Below are 27,525 nucleotides of genomic sequence, written 5' to 3' on the forward strand. Positions count from 1 at the left end.
ACGCTGGCTTTAGATAAGAGAACAGGCAGTTCATTCACAGTCACAGGACAGATACAGGTAAGATAGTAGATGTGTGCATCAGAGCCTTGACAAGTTCTCTTGTCATTGCTTATACTTTCTCAGTGAAATTTAAAATAAGGTCATCTTCTGAGAGTGAGTATGGGGAAGAAAATGCTGGAGTATTGAGGGCAAGAAATAAAATAGTGTCCAGGAGGGTAAAAGTATGAATAAACTATAGAAATATAAATACTGGGCAACAATAAGGTTATATTTAATTTTAGTGGTTATGAAAATAAAGTGAGACCAGTCAACTCAGCTGTACATTTTCCTTCAGACATGTTCAAGTATCCAGGTACTGACACAGAGCAGGTGACAATGTAGATATAACCAGGAATGAGGCTATGCCATGTGAGTAAGATAAAGGGAAAAAAGGAGAATATTATGAAGGGGAATAGTTATAATGATAGGCTATTGAAACTGAGTCCCCGTAAAACTGAGTTCCCTGAGTTTATGATTAGTCTTTCTTTCCAAAACTTTATTCCCTTTTGTATCACCTCTGACCTCAATCCTGTACTAACTGAACACTGATCACCCAGAATCAGATGACTAAAATTGCTGTTGGCAAAAACATCAATAATGTACTAAAATTGCTATTATAGACATCATCATTAATGTACAAACTCAGGTTTCTCCAGGGCAAGATGAGCTAACAGACCCCCCCATCCATGGACCTCTGGGCCTGAGAATCATAAACCAGAGACATCCTGACTCCTGAAACTACAACTAAGAATTGTCACAGAGATGTCACAAAACAATGATTAATCCCAGTATCTTTGTTCTTCCCCTTTAAGAAAACCTCTAACTCAAAGACCAAGTTGGAGTGGATCTGAGGCTTGTCTCCCACTCCCTTGCTTGGTGCTCTGCAATAAGCACTGTGCTTTCCTTCACCACAGCCCAGTGCCAGTACACTGGCTTTGCTGTGTGTCAGAAGAGCGGGCCCGAGTTCAGTTCCATAACATTATTGAATCTAAACTAGCTAAGTAAGGAATTATGGCCACAAAGGATAAATGAAAGTGAAAAGATATTAGGACCAAAATTCAGGTGGTCTCAATAGGATAGTAAAAATCAGAGTAGATGAAGCTGATGTTCTTCTATGGTCAATGCACATAAAATAGTTACAGTACAAAATGTTAAAGTTAAAAAGCTTGACTATATGCAAGCAAAGTTACAGCTGGATAAATCTTGAAGGTACTAGGAAAGAATAAGATTGAAAAAAGGCTGAATGTACTAATAGACCTCAAAATACAAAACAAAGAGTCAAGAGGCATTGCCTATGGTTAACGGAAGAATAAATAGAAACTTAAGTGTGTCATTTGAAATTGTAGTGGAGGGACTTCCCTGGTGGTGCAATGGTTAAGAATCCATCTGCCAATGCAGGGGACACAGGTATGAGCCCTGGTCCAGGAAGATCCCACATGCCACGGAGCAACTAAGCCCATGCACCACGACTACTGAGACTGCGCTCTAGAGCCCGTGAGCCACAACTACTGAAGCCTGCATGCTCTACAGCCCATGTTCCACAACAAGAGAAGCCACCACAATGAGAAGCCCGCACACTGCAACAAAGAGTAGCCCCCACTCGTGGCAACTAGAGAAAGCCTGCGTGCAGCAATGAAGACCCAATGCAGCCAAAAATTTAAAAAAAAATTTTTTTTAAAGAAAGAAATTGTAGTGGAAACCAGTATAGAAATACTGAATAAGTGATTTGGGAGGAAAAAGAGAAAATAAACTGGAGTGATAAAAGGGGGTTAAGTCTTCATCTATTATAGCAGTCAACAGACAATATCTCATATATCTGAGAGGAAAACAAAAATCAGTGTTTGCCCCTGAGGAGCAGAAATAATGGAGAGGATGGGTAAGACAGGAGTATACTGCTTTTGATGAAAAGCCTGTCTGTACTGTTTGGATTTTAGCCATGTTAAGGCATTACTTTAATAAAAAATATAAATTTAAAATTTCACAGCCTTATAAATTAAGTCAGATCTGATAATTCAGTTGGACCTTTATCTTAAGTACACAGAAAAAAACATATACACTTTCGGATGCTGGAAAAATTGCTGTTTCATCCTGAAACTAAGAGAATAAAATGACTGAACTCATAACCCTCTTATTTCTCTAGTCTTATCAATCAGAGAAGAAAAAGAAATAAAAGGAATTCCAAATCAGAGAAGAAGAAGTAAAACTGTCACTGCTTGCAGATGACATGATACTATACATAGAGAATCCTAAAGATGCTACCAGAAAACTACTAGAGCTAATCAATGAATCTGGTAAAGTTGTAGGATAAAAAATTAATGCACAGAAATCTCTTGCATTCCTATACACTAATGATGACAAATCTGAAAGAGAAATTAAGGAAACACTCCCATTTACCATTGTGACAAAAAGAATAAAATACCTAGGAATAAACTTACCTAAGGAGACAAAAGGCCTGTATACAGAAAACTATAAGACACTGATGAAAGAAATTAAAGATGATACCAACAGATGGAGAGATATACCATGTTCTTGGATTGGAAAAATCAATATTGTGAAAATGACTATACTGCCCAAAGCAATTTACAGATTTAATGCAATCCCTATCAAACTACCAATGGCATTTTTCACAGAACTAGAACAAAAAATTTCACAATTTGTATGGAAACACAAAAGACCCCGAATAGCCAAAGCAATCTTGAGATAGAAAAATGGAGCTGGTGGAATCAGGCTCTGGACTTCAGACTACACTACAAAGCTACAGTAATCAAGATAGTATGGTACTGGCACAAAAACAGAAATATAGATCAATGGAACAGGATAGAAAGCCCAGAGATAAACCCATGCACATATGGTCACCTTATCTTTGATAAAGGAGGCAAGAATATACAATGGAGAAAAGACAGCCTCTTCAATAAGTGGTGCTGGGAAAACTGGACAGCTACATGTAAAAGAATGAAATTAGAACACTTCCTAACACCATACAGAAAAATAAACTCAAAATGGATTAAAGACCTAAATGTAAGGCCAGACACTATCAAACTCTTAGAGGAAAACATAGGCAGAACATTCTAACACATAAATCACAGCAAGATCCTTTTTGAGCCACCTCCTAGAGAAATAGAAATAAAAACAAAAATAAACAAATGGGAGCTAATGAAATTTAAAAGCTTTTGCACTGCAAAGGAAACCACAAACAAGACAAAAAGACAACCCTCAGAATGGGAGAAAATATATGCAAACGAAGCAACTGACAAAGGATTATTCTCCAAAATATACAAGCAGCTCATTCAGCTCAATAACAAAAAAGCAAACAACCCAATCCAAAAATGGGCAGGAGACATACATAGATATTTTTCCAAAGAAGATATACAGATTGCCGACAAACACATGAAAGGAATCTCAACATCACTAATCATTAGAGAAATGCAAATCAAAACTACGATGAGGTATCACCTCACACCGGTCAGAATGGCCATCATCAAAAAATCTACAAACAATATGTGCTGGAGAGGGTGTGGAGAAAAGGGAACCCTCTTGTACTGTTGGTGGGAATGTAAATTGATACAGCCACTATGGAGAACAGGATGGAGGTTCTTAAAAAACTAAAAGTAGAACTATCATATGACCCAGTAATCCCATTACTGGGCGTATACCCTGAGAAAACCATAATTCAAAAAGAGTCATGTACCACAATGTTCATTGCAACTCTATTTACAATAGCCCGGACCTGGAAGCAACCTAAGTGTCCATTGACAGATGAATGGATAAAGAAGATGTGGCACATATATAGAATGGAATATTACTCAGCCATAAAAAGAAACGAAATTGAGTTATTTGTAGTGAGATGGATGGACCTAGAGTCTGTCATACAGAGTGAAGTAAGTCAGAAAGAGAAAAACAAATACCGTATACTAACACATATATATGGAATCTAAAAAATAAATGGTTCTGATGAACCTAGGGGCAGGACAGGAATAAAGACGCAGATGTAGAGAATGGACTTGAGGATACGGGGAGGGGGAAGGGTAAACTGGGACAATGTGAGAGAGTGGCATGGACATATATACACTACCAAATGTAAAATAGATAGCTAGTGGGAAGCAGCCGGCATAGCACAGGGAGATCAGCTCGGTGCTTTGTGACCACCTAGAGGGGTGAGATAGGGAGGGTGGGAGGGAGACGCAAGAGGGAGGGGATATGGGGATATATGTATGCATATAGCTGATTCACTTTGTTATACAGCAGAAAGTAACACAACATTGCAAAGCAATTATACTCCAGTAAAGATGTTAAAAAAAGAAAAAGAAAGAAAAAAGAAATCCAAAGTCAAAGAGTCTTCATATTCAAAGTTTCTAATTTCACTTCTTATTCAGAAGGGAGAGTACAGGAAGTTCTGACAAAATTTTAAGGAAAAAAAAACTAAGAATTTTTTTTTTTAGCAAATAGATTTTACCCGTAAACATTTTCATGATTCTAGTGGAAACAAACCAAAAGTAGTACAAAAATATGTGGTTTGTGGGGGTAAAGTGTTAGAAAAACACATCATGCTTTTCCTTATTGCAAAATATTTCAAAATAAATTTTTGACTTTGTTGAATGTGCAGAACAAATAGACTCTCCTCCTCCAACTTCTGGCTTGTTTGCTATATGCCAGAATTTGGGAAAGAAGAACATGGGAATTACTAGCATATGGAGTATAAGGCCGTGTCATGCCATAAGTCCATCAGATTTCTCTCAAGAAAAATCTGTTAGATATTTAAAAATTTTTTTATCTTCAAAGTTCCAAACATATACAAACCTAAAGAGAATAGTATGATAAATTCCATGTATGCATCACCCATCTTCAGTGATTATCAACTTATGGCCAGTCTTTTTTCATTTATACCCCACCCACATACCCTCCTTCTTATTATGCTAAAGTAAACGTCAGACAAAATATTATTCCATCTGTAAATATTTCCGTGTACATTGCTAAAGGCTATGTACTGTTTTTTAAACTCCATGACATTGTATTATCACATCTATAAATTAGTAATTCTCTAATATGATCAAATATCTAGTTAGTGTTCACATTTTCCTACCCCTAATAGTCTTTTTTAATAATATGTTTGAATTGCGTCCAAATGAAGTCCATGTATTACAGTGAGTTGATATACCTCTTAAGACTCTTTCATGTAAAGTTTCCACCTAAATTTTTTTTCTTTTGCAATTTTTTGTTGAAGAAACCCAGTTATTTGTGGTAGTAGCATGCCTCACAGTTTTGATTTTTTATTTCCAATGGTATTATTTAGACATGTTTCTTTCCTTTAAAATGTTAGTTAGATCTAAATGTTTAATCAGATTCATGACCAAAAAATTTTAAAAACTAGTTCATAGGTGGTGCTGTGTGCTTCCATCTAGAGAAACACAGTGTTTTGTGGTGTTAGCAGCCCTTGGTAATCGTTGCCTAGATCCACTGAAATCTATTATGATATTTAAATAGGTTTTCTGCTCACCAACTACAATGTGTGTGTGTGTGTGTGTGAGTGTGTGTGAGTTTGTGTGAGTGTGGTGAGTGTGTTGTGTGTGTGAGTGTGTGTAAGAGGAGGAATTCCCACCACCAACAAGCAATTCTCTGGATACCAGCTCAGTGTCCTACAATTCAACTCAATTCTGACACTACCTACTGGGAGCATTAGATTTCACAGGTTAAGGGTTCAATCCCGCAAAACTGCCCCTCCCACACACACTTTAGACACCAGTCACAAGCCCAGGTTATTAACTGTGCTTCTGACCAACCAGCTACAAATTGGATGTTCCAACGACACCCTCCAACTCAGGATGACAATGTCAAGTCCAGCTTGTCACCTGTACTTCTGACCAACCCTCTGGCTACAAATCAGAGGTTACCTCTAGTGTTCAAGTAATTTGCTATTGATTACTCTGAGATTCAGTTGTATAGGAAAGGCAAGAAAATGCTTCGTTTTTCCCCCTTATTTATTAGTTTCCAAAATCATGAGTAAGTTCCCTAGTGCAGGGGTTCGGAACGAGCATCCCAATAATATGCTACATTTGCATGAGAATTATTTTGAGCTAAAGGCAATCAAGACCCTGTAGGTTCAAGAGAAACTATTGCCCCTCCCTTAACCACCTAGAAGAATTTAAATTGAGGATTTTTCCCAGAAAAAGAGTTATTATGAGAGAGAAATTTTATCTAAGTGACCCCATCTATATGGTACAGCAAACATCGAATTACCAAATATCTGTTCTTCTTATTGTCCTGTGAATGACCCTCCTTTCCTTGGAAGCCTCAGGTCCTTATCCCATTCCTCAGTTCAGGATGGCTTATATACCTCATTTTACTTTTCTGTCTCTGAACTTCTCATGCATGTGGGGTTTCCATGCACACAATATTAAATTTGATTTTCTCCTGCTAATCTGTCTATTTAATTTTTAGACAAGCCAGAAGAACCTAGAAGGGTAAAGGAAAGTTTTCTTCCTCCCTGATACCAACGTTCTCCAAAGGTGACCAATTAGGTTTCTCCCCCCAACATCATTATGAACCCATGAATTTAAACATAATTTATGTTTGGACCCTTTGCAGCTGTTTTCTTTACTACAGTTCAAATTGCCCCATCTTTGGCCAGGGTAGACTCACCAAGTTTACTCCAAAGTCGTCCTGACCCAACTCATCTTGTCTTTTATATCCTTGCTTTCTGTTATGATAAGATGTCCTGGGCTCATCTTACACATTTTCTGACAGACACCTGAAATCAGCAATTTCAACAAGGAGCACTGATAACTTTTAGAAGTAAATAGTACAGAAAGGACACAGTATTGACATTAGATGGGCTCACTGTGGCTGGCTCGTTCGTTATTTCTAGACCTTTCAATGGCAGAGAGAGATTTTTAAAATTCTTCTTTTAATATTGAAATAATATTAGAGTTTTTAAAAGTAGAAAAAATATTACAGAGAATTTCGGTATATCTTTCATCAGTTCCCCCTAATGTTAACATTTTTTATAACTATAGTACAATTATTAAAACCATTGTACAATTATTAAAACCAGGAAATTAATATTGACATAATATTAAGTAATCTACAGACCTTATTAGAATCCTCCACTTTTTCCAATAAGATTATTTTTCCAGTCCAAAATCCAAACCAGGATATCATGTTGCATTTAATTGTCACACATCTTTCTCTAATCTGTGACAGTGCTCCAGTCTTTTGAAGACTTTGTTTGCTTTTGTTTCTTTATGACCTTGACACTTTTGAAGACTACTGATCAGACATTTTGTAGGTCTCTCAATTGGTATTTGTGTGTTTCCCCACGATTAGGTGGAGATTATATGGTTTTGTCAAGAATACTACAGATGTGATGCTGGGCCCTTTTCAGTATAGCATATCAGTTAGGATCAGAATAGGATGGACAGCTAAACCAGGCTCTGAGTTTGAAGAATTTCTGTGATTCATTACAATAACACTGAAATCAGTAATTCTGTTCATTTACTCAACAGACATTGAATTTTCCTTGTGTCTACCTACTGCATTAGACTTTGAAATATAAAACAAGATGACAAAATGACCCATGTCAGAAGCACACACACTGTGCCCAAGCAAGGAGATACCTGTTTTCGCCACTTTTCCTTTTTAAAGAGACATTTTGACTACGAGTCCCCCTTACTTCCAGAGCACTTATCCTGTAGAATTAGTCTTTATAACTAGTGCTCCAAAGAAATCTGCGTTATCTCCATTCATCTTAAGAAAATAAATTCACAATGGTTTTCAGTTTGCAAAATGATGTTAAAAAGTAGCTAGCGGGGGGGGGGGGGGGGGGGGGGGTGCTTCCCTGGTGGCCGCAGTGGTTGAGAGTCTGCCTGCCAATGCAGGGAACACGGGTTTGAGCCCTGGTCTGGGAAGATCCCACATGCCGCGGAGCAACTAGGCCCGTGAGCCACGATTACTGAGCCTGCGCGTCTGGAGCCTGTGCTCCACAACAAGAGAGGCCGCGATAATGAGAGGCCCGCGCACCGCGATGAAGAGTGGCCCCCACTTGCCGCAACTAGAGAAAGCTCTCGCACAGAAACGAAGACCCAACACAGCCATAAATAAATAAATTAAAAAAAAAAAGCTGTTTATTATTCTGAACAATGTAAAGATCCAAACCATTCTTATTTCCTTATCCTCACAGTCTCCTGTTGAGGCATGTTTTTAAGCCTAATGATTTAAGCCTTGAACCTCAGTATACTGAATACCATGTTTTCATGAAAGCACCCACACAGGCTGTGCTCGTCTCCTTTTCTTTGCAATTCACACAAAATCCCTACCATCATTTCCCCGTGGTATTCTTTGCTCGGCTATTCAAGTAGGTAGCATATTCACAGTAACAGAAGAGTATAGCAGTGAAAACTCCTTCCCAGAGAACGCTTGCTTCCTTGCAAGTCTCAGGCCCTTCAAACTGCACAATCCTACAAAAGCATTCACTGCTCTGTTTTCTCTGCAGTCTACTTCTTCTAACTTTCCTGTAATGCATTTTTCTCTTCATTTTCTTGCTCTCTTTTTCGCTCTCAGGTGAATTTGTTTTTATTGAACCCCCTTTTTCCATCTTTCCCCTCTCCCCCTCTTGAGAACAAGGTCCATTCTCTTTTGCTGTGGATTATAATTACTAAATAACATACAAATATATGGTCATGTATATTCTAAAGGAACAGCTGCAAAATTGCTAATATTAGGTCTAATTTAGCTACAATAAATTAGCAAATGTGTGGAAGCACAATGATGACAGCATAATTATAACAAAAGTCGATGTGTTGAAGTATATGGATGACAATGTATACTGATTTTACAGAGGAAACAAGAACCCTACACCAAATGAAATGCATGCGATGAACCGACGGGACTAATGGCTCAGATACATATACTTAATGTGGCCAGTCGCTGTAAAAACAAAAAGATAGACGAAGCTGTTCAAAAATCTAGCACTAACAAGCAATGTGGTCTGAAACCATTAACTGTCAGGGGTAATAACACTCAAAGTGCTGAAGTGCAGTAAAACAGCAGCGCTTTCCTGGGTTGGTGGCCGTTGTACCAGTGCACACCTGTGAAGAGGGCGCTAAATCTATCCTCGCATTCATTATAACAGAGGGAGGAAAAAAAAACACTAATAATGTAAAGTACAAACGGAAATAGCAGACAGCAGAGAGTGACATTTGCATGGTCCCAGTCAGCTTGTTAGCTGAAGTGGGTTTTAATTAGCTATTTTCCAGCAAGCAAACGAGCAAATTAGTGGCAGCCATAAACAAGGAGAGACAATCAGGCCCAAAGAAAAGGAAAAATGATCAGGGTGCCTTTGCAGGAGGTGGGGAGGGAAGGGCAAGGAATTACAAAGGTTTTACTGAAAACTGTTCTCAATCATAGAATTAAGGAATGTTTTCTCTTGAATTCACCTTAGGGATTATCCAGTCCTCCTTTCTTTTACAGGTGAGGAGACTGAGGTCCACAGAAGCTAGCTGACTTGTGCAAGGTTACACCTCTGAATATAGCTCTCAAAAACAAAACAAAACAAAAAGGGGGCATCTTCCAAGTCTAGGTTTTCCCAAAATCTGATTTTGAAATACTGTGAGTGGATCAGCCTCTTAGGAACACAGAGAAGTGTAAAGCCATGTAGAAAATTTGCATGGTAATCAAGGGATACAACTGGTTATAACTGTAGGTTCAACAATGCTGAGATATAAAACAAAATGAGAAAGAGTATTAGAAACAGAATAACAGAAACAGCTTCCTTTAGTCAAAAGCACCTTTTGAAAAAGCATTGTTCTGAACAAATACTCATCACATAGTCAGCGAGTGCTTATTACGTTCTAGGTACAGTATTAAGTGCTGAGGATGCAACTTTTACTGTCTGGTAGGATGTGCAGACAGACTTTACAAACAGTGGGATGCAAAGTCTGATGCAGCACATCAGAGATACTGCTAAGCTTAACGTGGGGAGTCCTGAGGAACATTTGAGAGGAAGGGCCATCAAACCAGGACCTGAAGGATACACAGCAGGATGCCAGCTTCCTCATAACTCCACAATAAGCAAGCACCTAGGTATGTAAGGTAGTCACCTCTGTAAAAAGAACCATTTGTCTCACTGGACTAGATAAGAAAAGGACTCCAAAATGCATAAACAAAGAAATGCGTTATACAGTTTTTATCGTACAATTTCATCTGATTCTCAGTCTGAAATATGCTGTTAAGAAAGCATAAAATGATTGGGAAATAGGGGAAAACTTGAGGTGGGGAATAATAGAAGTCAGTGGGCTTATTCCCTTATGTCATAAATTCACTTGCTATATTAAGATTTAAATGTATTGAAGCATGATATAACCCAAGGGAAATACAAAAGGAAAATATAACAGGCAGGACAAAAGACTGAAGCAAACATTACCACAAACATTTGCCACTGCTATAGATAATAAACTCAGAGACAGTTTATATGAAAGAGAGTAGGAAACTGGAGGCTGTATTTATCAGGAGGCATAGACCTCATAATCATTACAGTGTGCAGTTACAGAATCACTATTATACGGGAGATATTTCATAGAGCAGAAAATTGGTCCTCTACCTTGACTTCACTATCCAAAGAATGACTTCAAATATGAGATACACAAAAGGATGGATAAACGCAGAAAAATGAAAAGAGTATGTGTCCTCTCTCAACTGCACAGTCAAATGAGATGTATATGCAGTACCATTAATTTATCATTCGTCCAACATTTACTGAGCTCCTACGATATACAAGCATTGGATTAGACACTGGTTATACAGATATGAATAACTCTAAAGGTCATTCAGGCATGTCTATTTCCTTTTCCACCAGTCAGATATTTAAACAGTGAAAGACAATTATCATGTTTTCTGATTCTTCTTCTCTTGATGCCCAACAACCATATTTACTTCATCGTTTTCCATGTAATATTTCCAACTGCCTTCAACCTCCTTCCTCCTCTAGCATTTAGATTGTTTCTATCCTTTGAAAAGCATGATATTCAAAACATCACTGTCTGTTTATTACAGACTTAAACATAATTATCACCTCCTTTGGTCTAGATATTGCTTCATTAGTCTAACCCAAAATCACATCTGCATTTTCAGCAGCTACACACAGTGTTAACTACCTTTAATTTTACTATTAACCAATAGCTCTAAAATATTATCACATAATGATAATATCACACATTTTGGAAGACTCAACTTCAGGATCTTAATCCATCAGTATAAAACCTTGTTAGATTTTATCTGTTTTTCAGCCCATTAAAAATTACGTGGATCCCGATTCTGTTATCTAACATATCCACTACATCTCCCCCTGCACCAATACTATGTCATCTCCAAATCTGTTAAGAAAATTTCTACATTTTCATTCAATTATTTATGAAATTATGAAAGATAAGGCAAAAATACATTCACAGGGTATCATTAGAAACATCCCTTCTGACATAAACCAATTAACAACAATTATTGTTAACGGTTTATGAAATGATTTTCGTATCTTAGAATCTGGATTTAAGGAAAGGTAGTTTATTGGGAAGTTTCCTCAGAGAGTGCTGGTGGAGGAGAGTGGGAAGTGAAGCAGGGAAGGGAAGCAAGGAAGCTGATACAGGACTCTCTGTGGAGGGATGAGAAAACCGGGGTACAGAGCCATGGACTTTCATCTCTCACTGACTTAGGGCTGTTGACAAGGCGCTGACTCCCTGGCCTATACATGGGCCAAGCACACTGCTGGGGACCAATAAGTCCTCAGGCAGAAAGTGACAGGTGCTTGCAGTAATGAGCTATCAAAATGCTGAGTGCTGAGGGGATATGGACAAGGCACCAACATCTGCTACACTGAAAGCTCATCCAGTAAGATTGGGTGAGACTTCTTTTCAAAAGTCTCCCTCAAATTGAGATACATAGTACCAATCCCATCACCCACACTCATTGATTCCTTTAAATTTTTTGATCATTCTTTGTTTCCTAATGTTGCAGACACAATCCTTATTGTCTGACACTCTCTAACTTGAGTGACCTTGTCCAAAAATGATATTCGTCTTAAAACATATTTAATAAGTCAATTTGAACCCTAGTGATTTTTGCTTAAGTATTTCCTACCAATCTTTTAATAGTGTCTTTATAATATTCTGGAGAACTGACACAGGCTAATCAATCACAAACCCATAGAATATTTTTTTCTTCATTTCTTTCTTATTTTTTATAAATCATGCATCCCCATTATTAAATATTTCTTTGGATCTTGAAAGTTTTTAAGACCCCAAAGCATTTCTATTTGCAAGATTATGGCAGATTAGATATTTCCCCATGCCAAAAAAAAAAAAAAAAAACACTGGAATTTCTGTGGAAATAAGCATAACAAACATTCTTATAAATGCACAGCTGAATTTATAGGAAATTTAGTGGTTAGGAGACTTGAGTTTTAATAGCATGTGGTGGTAAATTTGAGTTCATACAAATTGATGACTTGAAAATACCCCCTGTTCCCAACTGAAAAAGGCTAAATCTTCACAAGGCCATACCCTTGCTCAAGACTCTGGCTGGAGAAAACTTCTCCTGTTAACAAAAAAAGATAAAAAGACACTGTTCTGTCTCATCATCGAATCCAAGTAAGATAAAACAGTCTCCCCCAGTAATTTGAGCCAAGCAAGTTTGGGGCTAAAATATACACTATGACCCCCCAAAACCTTAAGGCAGTGAAACTACATTGTATTGATCCTGTAATGGTAGATAAAGGCCATCATACATTTGTCAAAAACCCATAGAATGTGCAACACCAGGAGTGGACCCTAACGCAAACTATGGACTTCGGGTGATAATGATGTGCAGACACAGGTTTACTGATTGTAACAAATGAACAGCTCTTGCGAGGGATTTTGATAGTGAGGGAGGCTGTGCATGTGTGTGGGCAGTGTATGTACAAAATCTCTGTACCTTCTGTTCCTTTTTGCTGTGAACCTAAAACTGCTCAAGTTAACAAACTCTATTTTTAAAAATAAGGAATAAAGCCATAATTATTAAATACATTGATTTAAAATGTAAAAAACTACCTATACCAGAAAGATTAAAAATTGAAGTCTGGATAATTTTTTTTGTTGCTTCAATCAATCAATGAAAGATAAAATTCCAAATTTCATATAAACTATTCTAAGGAATAAGAAAACTTAAAAATAAATCCATCTTAATTCATTATGAAGTTATCATACCCTGCTACTGAAAATAGAATCAAAGAGAAAAGAAAATTACCAGCTAATTTCACTTTTGAATACAGATGAAAAATCTAACGTATTAGAAACAGCCACCACAACATCATGGCCCAACTGGATTTATACCAAGAATGCAAGTATTCATTAACATTTGAATATCTATCCATTTTTACTGTTAAAATGAGAAAAAATAACATCTAAATAGATATAGGAAAAGCAAGTCTAATATCTTAAGACCTCTTTGTGATTGGAAAGAAAGTCTTAGCAAACTGAAGATAAAAGAAACATCCATAATCTCATATCTGTCAAAAAAAAAAAAAACCCACAGTGGACAATATGTTTAAAGGTTAAAATTTAGAAATGAAAATGAGAAATGAACATTATACCCAGTTCAAAATGGTCTTTAAAATTATAAGGTATCCAAAAGTACAGCGTTCCCATGAAACCTCTGTAAGCCAAAAACAGGTGAACAGCAGAGAGGCAGTTACCTTAGGACATGTCTTGCTAATGGATGCACAAAATAAATTGAGATAAAGCACAGAAACTCGCACAGTTGTGGCTTGAAGCTGAGATACTGAGCGTAGTTCTAGGGGAGGAGCTTGGCAGTGCCACTCTTGGCCAGGGTGCCACTGCCTCTGTAACAGCTGTCTGCAAAACAAGCACTGAATGCTATTTTTGCTTTTCACCTTTTTTCGTAAAAGTGAAGATCCTTTTGGATTTTTTTCGGTTAACGAAAACAGGTGTTAATGTAGGTCTTTCATAAAAGCAAAGTAGCATAAAGTGAACTTTCAGAACGCAGAGGATACCTGTATTAACTGCTACTCAGTTTTGTTGTTTTTTTTCCCCTGAATTTGTAGCCTTGCTGCTTCCAAACTGTTCTTTTTCTGGATGGCAAAGTTACTACTGGAAAAATACTTATTTATAAGTAAAAACGTCTTTAAGAGTTTTATTTTTGCTTTAAGAATTAACATGTATATTTCACCTCTTGGCTTTGGAGGACCTCAGTTCTTGCTAGAAAATTCCTTTTTTTATCTGACATTTGAATTAATCTCCAGCTTGAACACTAGTAGTTGTATTGTCCACAAATCTCAGGAATGTTTTAGGCAGAAAACTGGTTTTACCCTGTTGGTGATCTGAAGGAGTGTGCTTTGGCATTTTTAAAAATAATGCTATTCTTTAATTACAGTCCTAGGCATCTATAGCATGAGTGGCCTTAGTGAGTTTTTTGAAGTGCACATTTTTTTTCAAAAGTAAAATTTAAGATTAAAAATATATGCTATATATAGGTATCTAGAAACCTTGGTTTGTGGTGCACAAGTGTTGGATCACTAAATAACTTTGCAGGTACCATTTGTGTAACATTACTCATTTCTGTAGATTTCTTTTATGGGAAGATATGTTGCCATGGTAACTAAAACTTTTCAATTTAGTTCCACTTTTATGATGTGAATGAATGCTATGTTTTATTAAATATTACCAGGTCAGTACTATTTTTATACTTTACTAAGCAACAGGGGATTTTAGTTTAATAGACTCAAAAATCTCTTAATGAAACAATTAAAAGCAAATCATTATCAATTCTTTACATGAAAATCCCCACTAATAGTGCCACAGTAATTTCTATAGAAATATCTAAGGTCATTGATAGATTTTTTAAAGGCAATTAATTCTTCATTGTGTCAGAATGACCTTTCGTGTCATCCTTATCACAAACTTGTAGTGCCCACCATTATTTGTAACCATTAAACCATACTAAGTATGTTTGTAACCAGCATTGTGATATATTCTGTACTTGTATTGCTAAAAATGAATTATTGACTTAATAAATATAGTGTTCCTGCAAAAAAAAAAAAAATTATAAGAACTGCAAAGAAGTAAAAAATATATCACTTTGGCTGATAAATATTGCTTAGTTCAAAAATTCAAAAGCATTTAACATGTTGGAATTAAAGAGCTCTGCAATGCCATGTGATCAATATACAAAATAAGAAAAATCACATTTCTATAATATGTATCAACAAAGAACAGAAAATGTAATCAAAGGTCATCAGCAGCCATTCAGCAATCCCAGTGAAATAATCCCTGAGAGCCCTAGGATACAGTGTTTCTGAACCATGGATTTGTACTCCTTTTACACAGTTCTGTACTTTTTTACCCTCTTTACCTATCCTACACTTCCTTTCTTTTCCACGTCTCTAATGGCCTTTTCAGTTAGTTCTTTTAAGAACTGCCTACTTCTATGCATCCCTTAATATTACACCATCAACTCGAAGCACAAAAACTACCTTTTTGTTGCTTTTCTACTTGCTAACCAAATCTTTCTATTGCCTTCAGCTATTTTTCATGTTTCATATGGTATTCTAGCTTCTCTGAAGCTTTACAGTATGGTTTCATTCTCTTACATTTGTCTTGGGTCTATTTCTTTCTTCTCATTTTTTTCTATCTTTTTGAAATTTGGACTAGCAAGTGAGCTCTTTGCTATTTGCTTCAGTTTCTTTAAAGTACCAATCACCATTCTTCTAAATTAGAAATATTTGCATAGTTGGCACTGTATTATTTGAGGGCTTTGCAAGATGTGTGAGTATTCTCTTTTAGAGTCTCATGCTGTGAATCTGCCCTAGTTTCCCCAAGTTAATCTTGCTGCCTGTATCAGTTAGGATGGTCAAGCTTAGGCTGTGTTGACAATTCTAAAATCACAATGGTTTATGACAAGTTAAATCTCTTGTTCCTGTTCCATGTCATCTGTGGGTCAGCTATGGCTCAGCTTCATGTTATCATAATTCCATATCCCAGGCTGATGGACCTGCCTCTATCTATAACATTGCCTGTCTCAAGGGAAAAAAGAAAAGAGACATGTTATCGTACAGTTTCTGTTCTAAAGTGACATATGACACACTTTTACCACTTTTCTTTGGCCAAGACATTCATGCACATGGCCACCCCTAATTTGAACAGGATAGAGTTGCATAATGCCCTGGTAGGAAGGATCATTAGTCATAAAATCTACCACAATCCGTCCTCCCAATCACCAAATACTGAGTTCAGCACCACCAGATCGACAGGTCCTTTTATTTTTTCCTTTTAGTACTGTAATGATACTGTTCCATTGTCTTTTGGCTTTTGTAGCCTCCAGTGATAAGTCAGCTGTCTTTCTTATCTTTGTTCCTTTTTGTTTTTTCTCTGGCTACTTCTACAATTTTCTTTTCATTATACGTTTTCAGCAATTTAATTATGATGTGCCTTGGTGTGTTTTTCTTAGTTTCCTCTACTTTGCGTACAATGAATTTTTTCAATCTGTAAATTTCTAATTTTTATCACATTTGGAAAAATTTTGGTCATTATTCCTTCAAATATGTTTCTTTCCCCCTCTTCCTTTTTTTTTTTTTTTTTAACCTCTAGGATACCAATTACACATATGTTAGATTGCATGAGAGTTTCCCAGATCACTGGTGCTCTATTCTTTTTTTTTTTTTTTTATTCTGTCCCCCACCCCACTCTCTACTTCATGTGGAAAAATTTTATTGTGTTTTCAAGGTCACTGATTTTTTTTCCTGCAAGGTCTAATTTGACATTAATCCAAACCAGTGTATTTTTCATTCTATGTATTTTATTTTTAATTTTTAGAAGTTTTCATTTGAGTCCTTTTATATCTTCTACATTTTTCATCATGTTCATGCTCTCCTCAATCTCAACCTTAATGAGCGAATATGGAGCATATTTATAATAGTTATTTTTAACATCCTTGTCTGTTAATTGATCTGATCATTTCTATTACTTATGAGTCTGAATTACCGATTGATTTTTTTTATGGGTAGTATTTTCCTAAATCTTTGTATGCCTTTCAATTTTCTTTTGTATGTAGGACATTGAATTTTATGTTGTGGAGTGGAGGATTTTGTTGTATTCCTTTAAATGGTGTTGACCTCTTTGTCTGGGATGCAGTTAGATTACCTGGTCTTATTTTGTTTCTGTATAGGATTGCTTTGAAGCTTTGTTAGGTTAGGTCCAGAGCGGCCTTTATTCTAGAGATACTTTGATCCTACAACTAAGATAATTTTCTTCTAAGTATTTTACCCAATGCCTCATTTATTATGAAACTTCTCGAGTCTGACACAAACAGAAACTACTCTCAGCCCATGGTTAGCTTCAGGAATTGTTCAGCCTACTTATTTCCAGTGGTTCTTTTGCCAGCTTTGGATAGTTTATTCTCATGCATGAGCAGATTGGTACTCTGCCAAAGACTCAAGGGGACATCTCTGCAGATCTTTCAAGCTCTGCCTTTGTGGAGCTTCCTTTGCTCCAATATTTTGGCCTCCCTAAATTTCAATCAATGTCTCTAAAACTCAGTGAGATTCCATGGCTTTAATCTGCTTCCTCTGTCCCTGCACAGCAGAGGGTATACAGGCTCTAGGTGGTAAACTGGGGCAGTCATACAGCTTACATTGTAATCAGGGATAATAATAATGTGCTATCTGTCATGTAATGTCAGATAACAATTGCTTTATATATGTTGTCTGGTTTCTTAGTTGGTTAGGGTGAGAAAGCAAATCTGGTCCTGTTACTCCCTCATAGTCATATCCAGAATTTTCTTACTTTTCATTTAGTAGAAGAATGACTTTAACTATACAGGCTATGTCACTGTGCTTGTGGTTGCTGTGTTTTATTTGAGAACGCTGATGAGCGAGAGGGGCATTAAGTATTACTCCACAGTGTGGGGCTAGCATATGTGAAACATAGTTCATATATACTGTCCATCTTGAATAATGAACTGATACTTATTAGTTAAGGAAATATTTTTGGGCCTCAAAAATGAGAAGTTATTTTTGCTTGAGATGTTAATATGAATATTCCCATGTGCAGAACTCAATCCAACATTGTGGGTTTTGAACACCATTCAGATTTTTTGGGGGGAAGAAAAGATATGTATATGTAAGGATAGGGAGTTTACACATACCAAGCAAAACTTGACTTTTTAAAATAAGATATAATATAAAGGCGTGTAAACACTTTGGGCATATTTTGATAACTGTCCCTAGGTGAATTTAAAAATGTACTGTTTAAATATTTGTCATGACCAAAACTTGCATAATTTTATCAAAAAATTTCGTTGAAAAAACCTTCCCAAAATTGCTGGCTCTGTGAAACATTTGAAATGTTCATTTACAGATGCCAACTATTTCTCTACATACCAGTGGTCTCAGAGAATATAAGCTTATGCTTATGGCAGACAATTTTAGAATTTTCCCTGCATATGTATTAGTTTTCATGCAGACCAAACAAAAATAATAGAAAGCAAAGGGAAAGTAGATTTAGTATGTACCAGGACCCATTGTCAATCATGTCCTGTATTTATTTGTTTGTTTGTTTTGTCATCAGATATACTTTGGTGTGAAACTTTTTAATGGGTAATGACTCTTCAACCATGTTATACTTTGATAGATTCTGGGCTTTTTTTGTAAAATGTATCCTAAATTTAAAACATACAACAAAATATCCTCTTGTTCATAAAACAACCAAGACAGATTTTTATCAGTTATATAAAATAGAGTCAAAATGTTAGTATTTGCTTATATATTCCTAAATAGATATTAAAGAATGATATCACCAACACCAAAATGTTTGAACAACATGAACCTTGATTAAAATACACTTTTCTTCTGATGAACTGCCCAGATTTCAACAAAACCTTCACCCCCAGCATATAGCTAAAGCAATCATAGTATTTGAAGGTGCTGGCATGTTTTAGTTTTATTCCTGATTTTTTTTTCATTACTACTCAGGAAGAATAGTATGCCAGATTCAAATATATGAATATACTATTTTAAATTGTCTGTCTTTGAAATCTTAACTGCTTTTTTATAGTTTTGAAATTAATATGCATGCTTCTGTAATTAACTTGATATATTTACAAACTTTTAAAATTTTTCTTTCAAATGTCACTGTCATTCTATATCTAAAATATCATAGTTTTTTCTTTCTCACAGGATAAAGGTATCTTCAATTGATTTCACATATTTTTTTAAATTAAAGAAAGTCATTTATGTCAAAAGAGCAAAATGCATGTAATATATATTATATCCAGCATTAATATCTCCTTTGCCCTTATGTGCTGTTACATAATGACATAACGGAGGGATTATTTTCATAACTGATATTATATGTCCTACCTAAAGGCCGTAAGATTTCTCTTATGGCTCCAAAGATATTCCTGCTACCCGTTACTCTAGTCTATTAGTGTAATTATGTAATTAGATGTTCTTTAAAGACTATCTCAGGCACCTCATAGATTAAAATGGTTCCTCCGAAGCAGTTACCAGATCTGTTACGTAATTACATAATTAAGTTCATGTAGTAAAAACCTTAACCCTTTTAAAAAATAAACAGTCTGCACTGGAGCAACAGATGACTTTGACTGCAAACTGGAAGTGGAAAGAAAGTGGTAATATATCCAATGTCAAAAGTAAAAGTCTCTCAATACTAATTTTTATATTGAGATCTCATCCCTCAAAGGAAAGCTCAAGGGAGTTGGATCTGGCCTCTCAATTGTCTAGAAGATTGGCTGATGGTTTCATTAGCAGCATTTCAAGAGAATTTCTTCTCCATAAACTTGTCAATCCACCTTCCTCAGAAACATTCATAAACTCAGTATAGTTAGGGGGCTACCAAAAAGATAAACAGTGACTATAAAATACTAAATAAAATGAATGTTCTTCATATTGTCATTTAGTGTATTTTAAGTCAATTAAATTCTGCTACATCTTATGTAGCTCTAGTGTATAATCTTAAATTCCAATTACTTATATGCATTTGCAAGGTAGAAATAAACCAAATTAAATAACAAAATGAAATCTGGAGTTAGTACCCATCCCAAAACTCACAAAGATAATACTTTTTAAAAACACCATTGGCACAGAAATAGACATTATGTTACTAAATTACCCACATACAAAATCAATGTATGTGAAATATATCAACACTGCCCTCCGATATTGGCCCCCCCATACTATATGAGACAGAAACAAAGATCCATCAATCTATAGGGGAATAGACATTCAAGGCAAAAAGTCATTTAACCCTTAATTTGTCCTTTCAAAACACCCTATCTTTTAGACTCCACAAATCCCCAAGTCACCTCAACCCTTGACTTGCATACTGTACCAAACTGATTCTTAATGGCCATTTTACCAGGTCTCTTTTAATTCTCTCTTCCACCAACCCCATGTTAAATTTTACATCCTGTTCATTTCTTAATTGCTTCTCACCTCTCCATTTTCCTCATTAGTTAATTTGGAATGTTGTCTTCTATGACTGTATTTCCACTTTGAAAAAAGCTATTAGTGACAGCTCCAATGTTTAGTGGCTGCTAATTTTTAAAGAAGGAATATTTCAAACCAAAGAGCTTGTGTTTCCTCTGCATTAATTCATTGTATTGGTTTTCTACTGTTACACAACAAACCATCCTAAAGGTTAGAGAGGCTTAAAACCATGATTTATGATTATCCCTCACGGTTTATACCACGCTGATGGAAACTTAAACAGCTACAACCCCTTTGGAAAGAAATTTTTACAGTATGTTCACCCTGCTTGACCCAGTCATACTACTTTTTGGAATTGAGATAACTCAGAAAATACACTGAACTACAGAAAAATCTTTTCACACAAAGATGTTTATCCCAAGATTATTTTATGGATGAGGGAACTAAGATTTGAAGAAGCTGAATCACTTCCTTGAGTTTGCAAAAACAGAGGAATAAGAATTTGAACCCTCACACTCTGTCTTCACATTCCTGCATTCATGACCTTCTTGCTACACCACTTCTGATGAACAGCTTTAGCTTAAAAAAAATCACACACACACCATTTTAGAGAGAATACAAATGCAACTAGTTTACAAAATAAAATATGCAGGAAGCAGCAAGACTGGAAGAATATAAACTAAAATACTGATAACAGTTGCCTTGAAGTGGTGATACTCTGGGTTGTTTTCCCTTCTCCTTTATATGTTTTTAAGATGTTCTAAAATAAAAAAGATTTTTTTAGTCCCATAGGGGAAAGGAGGATTTTTTTTAATCCTGAGCTGCTATTCCTTTTTGTGCAGATAAGGACCCCAGCTATGTGCATATCTATCACAAATAACCTGGGGATGTAGAATTCTAACACAAGCTAGTAAAGTTGGAATTAAGAAGGGAACCTGGGGAGATCCTTAAAAGTTAGAAAGACAAATGCCGCCTTTCACTTGGTAAGTGGTAAGCATGGAAAACATTCTTTCCAGAATGAAGATTATTTAAATAAAGGTGTCTGGCAGAAGAAAGGCTCCAGGGGCTTTGTCAGTGGCCAAAGTGCAGGGGATCACGGAGTTCCTGGAGTTCTGCTGAGTCAGATTTACCAATGCCTGGAAAGAACCAAGACAGCAGAAGTTTGTCTGATATAAGTTGCAGATTATGGACAAGGTATGCAACTGGATCTAGGTTTCTTGTTAATCATAATTGATTGATTGATTGATTAACTCTTGCACTAAGCTCTACATAGATTAAACAATATAATAATTGAATAAAATATTTACGTTCACTCTTTTAATAAAAATTAATTTTGTAAACAATGATATATTGAATGGAAAGCAGGCACATCCTTATTTTCTCACTGAGTACATCTGACCTTTTCAGTCTCCAAGACCCCAGCCTTGTGGTAGTTTATCTGAACAACTGACAACGTAACATAAGTAGATCTGTGGTTATTAGCCTTACAAACCCAAATCTCTGTTGGCAGCAAATATCACAGAACTGTAAGTAACACAATGATTCAAGAGGTTCCTTTCATTGTCCATCCCTGTATTTGCACTTCCCTCTTTAGTGACTAAAAGGGGCAGCAACAAGGGGAAAAGGTAACTTAAAAACGAGTAAGCAAGAGCTCGTCCCAATGATTAGATTTCCCCTTTCTTTTCAAATGAATTTTTGAAACAAAACCAAAAGAAAACCCTAGTCTTGTAGCATTTCAGTAATTTACTAAGTTCTAAGGTAACTGACATTTTTTTTAAAAAAGAGCTTCACATAAACTTAATTTAATTGACTAATTATAGCAGGGAAAATGTGAGAAATTATACACATACCCAGAAAAGTCCCCATCAAAGGAACAGAAAAAGAGTAAATAGCCCACTGTCTGCATTTCTTCTGGCTTGTCCCTTTAATCTTCTATTTCTTCTGTGAATTGCTATTTAACTTGATTTTCATTTGTTTCCTTCAAGAATTTGGAAATCCAGGTCTAAAACCATTAGTCTATATAGAAATACGGTACATTCTCTGGTGTGCCGTAATAGGGTACACATTCACAAAGACACAGAAGCAGCTTAGCATGCTTCTACACCGGCTTCTCATACAATCAATAAAGCTTATAAAGCCTTTTTTCTGGTCTTTGTTTCATCCAGACCAACTTTGCTATACAGATAACTCCTAAAAAGTCAGAAAGATTGACCATTTATTGAGTAAATAGCATTCTAACTACAGTGAGAATGTATTGATTGCTTACAGTTTACACCTTATTTTACATAAATATTTTATTTAAAATATAATCTCCAAGTTGGTTCCAGTATAACTGGCTTAGTGCCTCCTTCAGGGATACAAAGGTTGCCTATAGTAGTTTCCCAGGCTTGTCCCTCTAGTATCTCTGGGGTTGGTGCCAAAACCTAATTAACACTGAGCAATTTGAATTTTAGAGATGAAAGGAAACTTGGACACCAATAAAATCTGTCTGGTAAAGACACTGTTGCTTCTCTGAGCTGCGGAAGTTTAATTATTGTTGCTTTTCTCAGAGTTTGCAGCCTGATTGTGATTATCCTTAGTAAATTACAGCAAATATCTTCCTTTCCTTGAAGATGAGTCCCTTCACTATTCTCTTATTCATCATCCACTTCCAGCCCTTTTCCTCCTCTCCAACAAGGTCTCCCCACCCTTCAAAGTCAAGCTCAATTAATTCTTGACACTACTGTGGGCCTTTTTCATCATTCCATCCAAAACAGATGATTCTTTTTCTGAACTCTATGGCATTCAATATCCACACCGTCTGTTTGGGTTGAATTGTGTCCTCCAAAAAGATATGTTGAAATCCTAACTTCTGGTGCTTTTTAACACGACCTTATTTTGAAATAGGGCCTTTGCAGATGTAATGAAGTTAAAATGAGGTCATTAAGTGGTCCCTCATCCAATAGGATTGGTGTCTTTATAAGGAGAGGAGAAGAGATATACAGGGAGAATGCCATGTATAGACTGAGGCAGAAAATGGAGTGATGCATCTGTAAACCAAGGAGTGTCAAGGATTGCTGGCTATCACCAGAAGCTAGAAGAGAGAGGCATGGAACTGACTCTCCCTCAGAGTCCCTCAGAAAGAACAAACATGCTGACACTCTGAATTCAGACTTCTAGACTGCAGAACTGCAAGAAAATATATTTCTGTAATATCAAGCCATCAATTTTGGAGTCCCTTGTTATGGCAGCCCTAGGAACTTATATAACATCCACTTGCAACCCTTTCTTTCCATGTATCACCTGGTTACCTATCTAAGTCCATGCCTATATCCTTAACTTAAAAAAACAAAACAAAACAAAAACTTCCTTAGAGAGAAACCATATCTTAATCTTTTATTCTTATACCGAGATTATCTCATATCTATGATAGGGTTGCCAAATAAAATACAAGACAGCTAGTTAACTGGGCATCCTGTATTTATATTTGCTAAATTGGGCAACTATAATTTATGTACAAAAGAGATGATCAGTAAATACCTAAGAAAAAAGTGGATGAATTCCTAGTTTATCAATTTTATGAAAAGTTCTTTCTTAATATTTATAACAATCAATCATCAGCAGGTACACTGAGAAACTTTAACCTACCTTCTATTAAACTTTGGTGGCCCACACCTGGAACATTGATTAAGATATTATAAGGGTACATCAGAAGTAGAGAAGACCAAAAAATAACAATTATGATGGTCAGAAATATAAAGACAGGTGCCACTGTGAAGACAGGAACTCAAGAGTTTCAGACTCTGCCATTTGAAAAGGTTGAGTTGAAAGATTCATTATCAAAATCTAGAATCATAACAGATACATTAGTGAAATGATTAGTTCACCAAATCTATAAAGACTAGGCTGAGAATGAAACTAATATTAAATGATTACTTTTCTATTTGTCATGCCTTGACGTACATTAATTCATTTCACCTATGTTAGGATGTAGGTATTATTACCCCTGTATTTCAGAGATAAGAGAACTAAGGTTTGGAGGGCAGAGTCAGAATTCAAACCCAAGATCCAAGACCTATGCTCATTCCACACTCCCAGATTGCTTCTCTAAACCTTTCTTCCCTGAGCAGTGCAAATCAGAAACAATTAAAGGAAGCACATATTTACTAAGTAGATAATACATATTAAAAACCCGTTGATGCAGAGAGCAGCCTGGCAGCAAAAATTAAAGTGATGCAAAATTTATGCATAAATTTATGAGTTAGAAAGCCATTAGAGGAAAAGGATTCACACAGAACTCACCTTTAAAATTGACATCAGAAGCTACTAGAACTTCTAGAACACCTAGCTAAATTGACATGGGGTCCATTTCAGGATGACCTTGTCCATACTCCTGTGCAAATGATCTACTTAATCCATTTACTTCATTACCATTTAGCATTTTGGGGAGCTATAAAAGCTGAATCGTGTATTGTAAAGAGCACTGTACTTATAATGATGGAATCTCAGCCTGCTTCATTCTGTTACTTATTAGATGTGTGACAACAGAATTAAGTCACAAGCAATCTTGGCTCAGTTTCCTCCTTTAAAAATGATAGACTGCTTTCTAAATTCCTATCTAGCGAACAGTTATACTATATGCTGCTTTTATTTCATAATTATATCAGTGCTTTTCAACTGCTGTTTCCCGCACATCTTAAACAAAATGCTTCTTTTCTTTACGTCTTTGTACTTCATTCATTTATTCTATAAACTGATCTCCTACTCTATGTCAGGCACTGTGCAAGGCACTGGGATGTAAGTGATAAACAAGAGAGACAAGATCCTTACTTTTATTAAGATTAAAAATTAAGATTAAGGGGGACTTCCCTAGCAGTTCAGTGCTTAAGACTTCACCTTCCAATGCAGGGAATGAGGGTTTGATCCCTGGTTGGGGAGCTAAGATCCCACATGCCTCAGGGCCAAAAAACCAAAACAAAAGACAGAAGCAATATTGTAACAAATTCAATAAAGACTTTAAAAATGGTCCACATCAGAAAAAAAAAATCTCAAAAAAATTAAGATTAAGAAAAAAAGGAATAATTAGAATGGTCAGAACTAGGCAGATGTCATTGTCAAGAGACCCTAAAATAATAAATAAATAATTACAATTTTAATAAATGTTTTGAAGGACAATTATAGAGTCATGAGAAACTATTTAACACTTTAACTTGATTTAAGTCTCTAGGGTGAAGGAAAACTTCCCTGAGGAAATTAACATGTAAATTTAAACTTGAAGGGTGATGAGAATTTGGCAGATAAAGAGGTTGAGAGAGAGCATTCCTGATAGAAAGAACATCAACTGTGAAGGCTCTGATTCAGGGAGGAGCTTGGTACTAAGAGAGGAAACAAAAGAAGGTCAACACAATAAAGTGTAGTCAGAGCGAATACAACAGTTTAATATGTGGCTGAACAGTCACAAAGGGAGAACCTGGAATGCAGAATGCAGTTTAAAAGTAGAGAATGGACAAAGCTTACACGCTTATTAAAATATACTCTCTTTGAGGATGCACTGGAGTTATCCAAACAGAGGAAGGTAGGGGGGCACTCTAGGCAGGGATGAAAACATGCAAAGCCATGAAGTTTAGTTGGGATAAAAATAAGCTATTTTGAATTCAAAAAGTCACGGTTACATCAAAGGATACAATCAACAGAGTGAAAGGCAACCCAGAGAATGGAAGAATATATTTGCAAATCATATATCTGATAAGGGGTTAATATCCAGAATATGTAAAGAATTCTTACAATTCAGCAACAAAAAACAAACAACTCTATTAAAAATGGGCAAAGGACTTGAATAGACATTTCTCCAAAGAACGTAAACAAATGGTCAATAAGCACATGAAAGGATGCACAGCATCACTAATCATTAAGTGAAAGTAAATTGAAACCACAATGAGCTACCACCTCACACCTGTTATTTGGCTATTAAAAAAAAAAAAACAGAAAATAAGCACTGGCGAGGATGTGAAGAAATTAGAACCCTTGTGCACTGTTGGTGAAAATGTAAGATGGTGCAGCTGCTGTGGAAAACAGTATGGAGGTTCCTCAAAAAAAATTATATGAATTATCATATAATCCAGCACTTCTGGGTATATACCCTAAAGAATCCAAATCAGGGTCTCAAAGAGATATTTATGCACCCATATTCACAGCAGCACTATTCACAATAGCCTAAAGGTGGAAGCAACCCAAGTGCCCATCAACAAATGAGTAAATAAACAAAACGTGGCATATACATGCAATGGAATATAATCCAGCGTTTAAAAGGAAGGAAATCCTTCATTTCCCATGTTACAACATGGATGAACCTTGAGGACCTTATGCTAAGTGAAATAAGCCAGTCATAAAAAGACAAACATTGTACGATTTCACTTATATGAGGTACCCAGAGAAGTCAAATTCATAGAGACAGACAATGGCATGGTGGGTGCCAGGGGCTGGAGGAGAAGGGAATGAAGAGTGGTTGTTTAATGGGTATAGAATTTCAGTTTTTCAAGATAAAAAACGTTCTGGAGTTGCTTATACAATAATGTGAATGTACTTAACATCAGTGAACTGTACACTTAAAAAAGATTAAAATGGTAAATTAAAAACAATACTCTCTTTTCTGTTTGGAATAGATTACAAAAAGGCACGAAAGAATAACAGGAAAACTATTTTTTTCTGCTGCCTTTTAGATTAGGCATTTTTATTTTCTATTTTGTCTCCACCATCAGCTTATTGTTTGTAGTTTTTTGCAGTTGCGCTAGGGCAGGAGTCCCCAACCCCCAGGCCATAGACTGGTAGCGGTAGCGTCCGTGGCCTGTTAGGAACTGGGCTGCACAGCAGGAGGTGAGCAGCGGGTGAGCGAGCAAAGCTTCATCTGCCGCCCCCATCACTCACATTACCACCTGAACCATTCCCCTGTTCCATCCGTGGAAAAATTGTCTTCCACGAAACCGATCCCTGGTGCCAAAAAGGTTGGGCACCGCTGCCCTAGGGTT

This window comes from Balaenoptera acutorostrata, chromosome 10 (genome assembly GCF_949987535.1).
Source record: "Balaenoptera acutorostrata chromosome 10, mBalAcu1.1, whole genome shotgun sequence".
Taxonomy (NCBI): Eukaryota; Metazoa; Chordata; class Mammalia; order Artiodactyla; family Balaenopteridae; genus Balaenoptera; species Balaenoptera acutorostrata.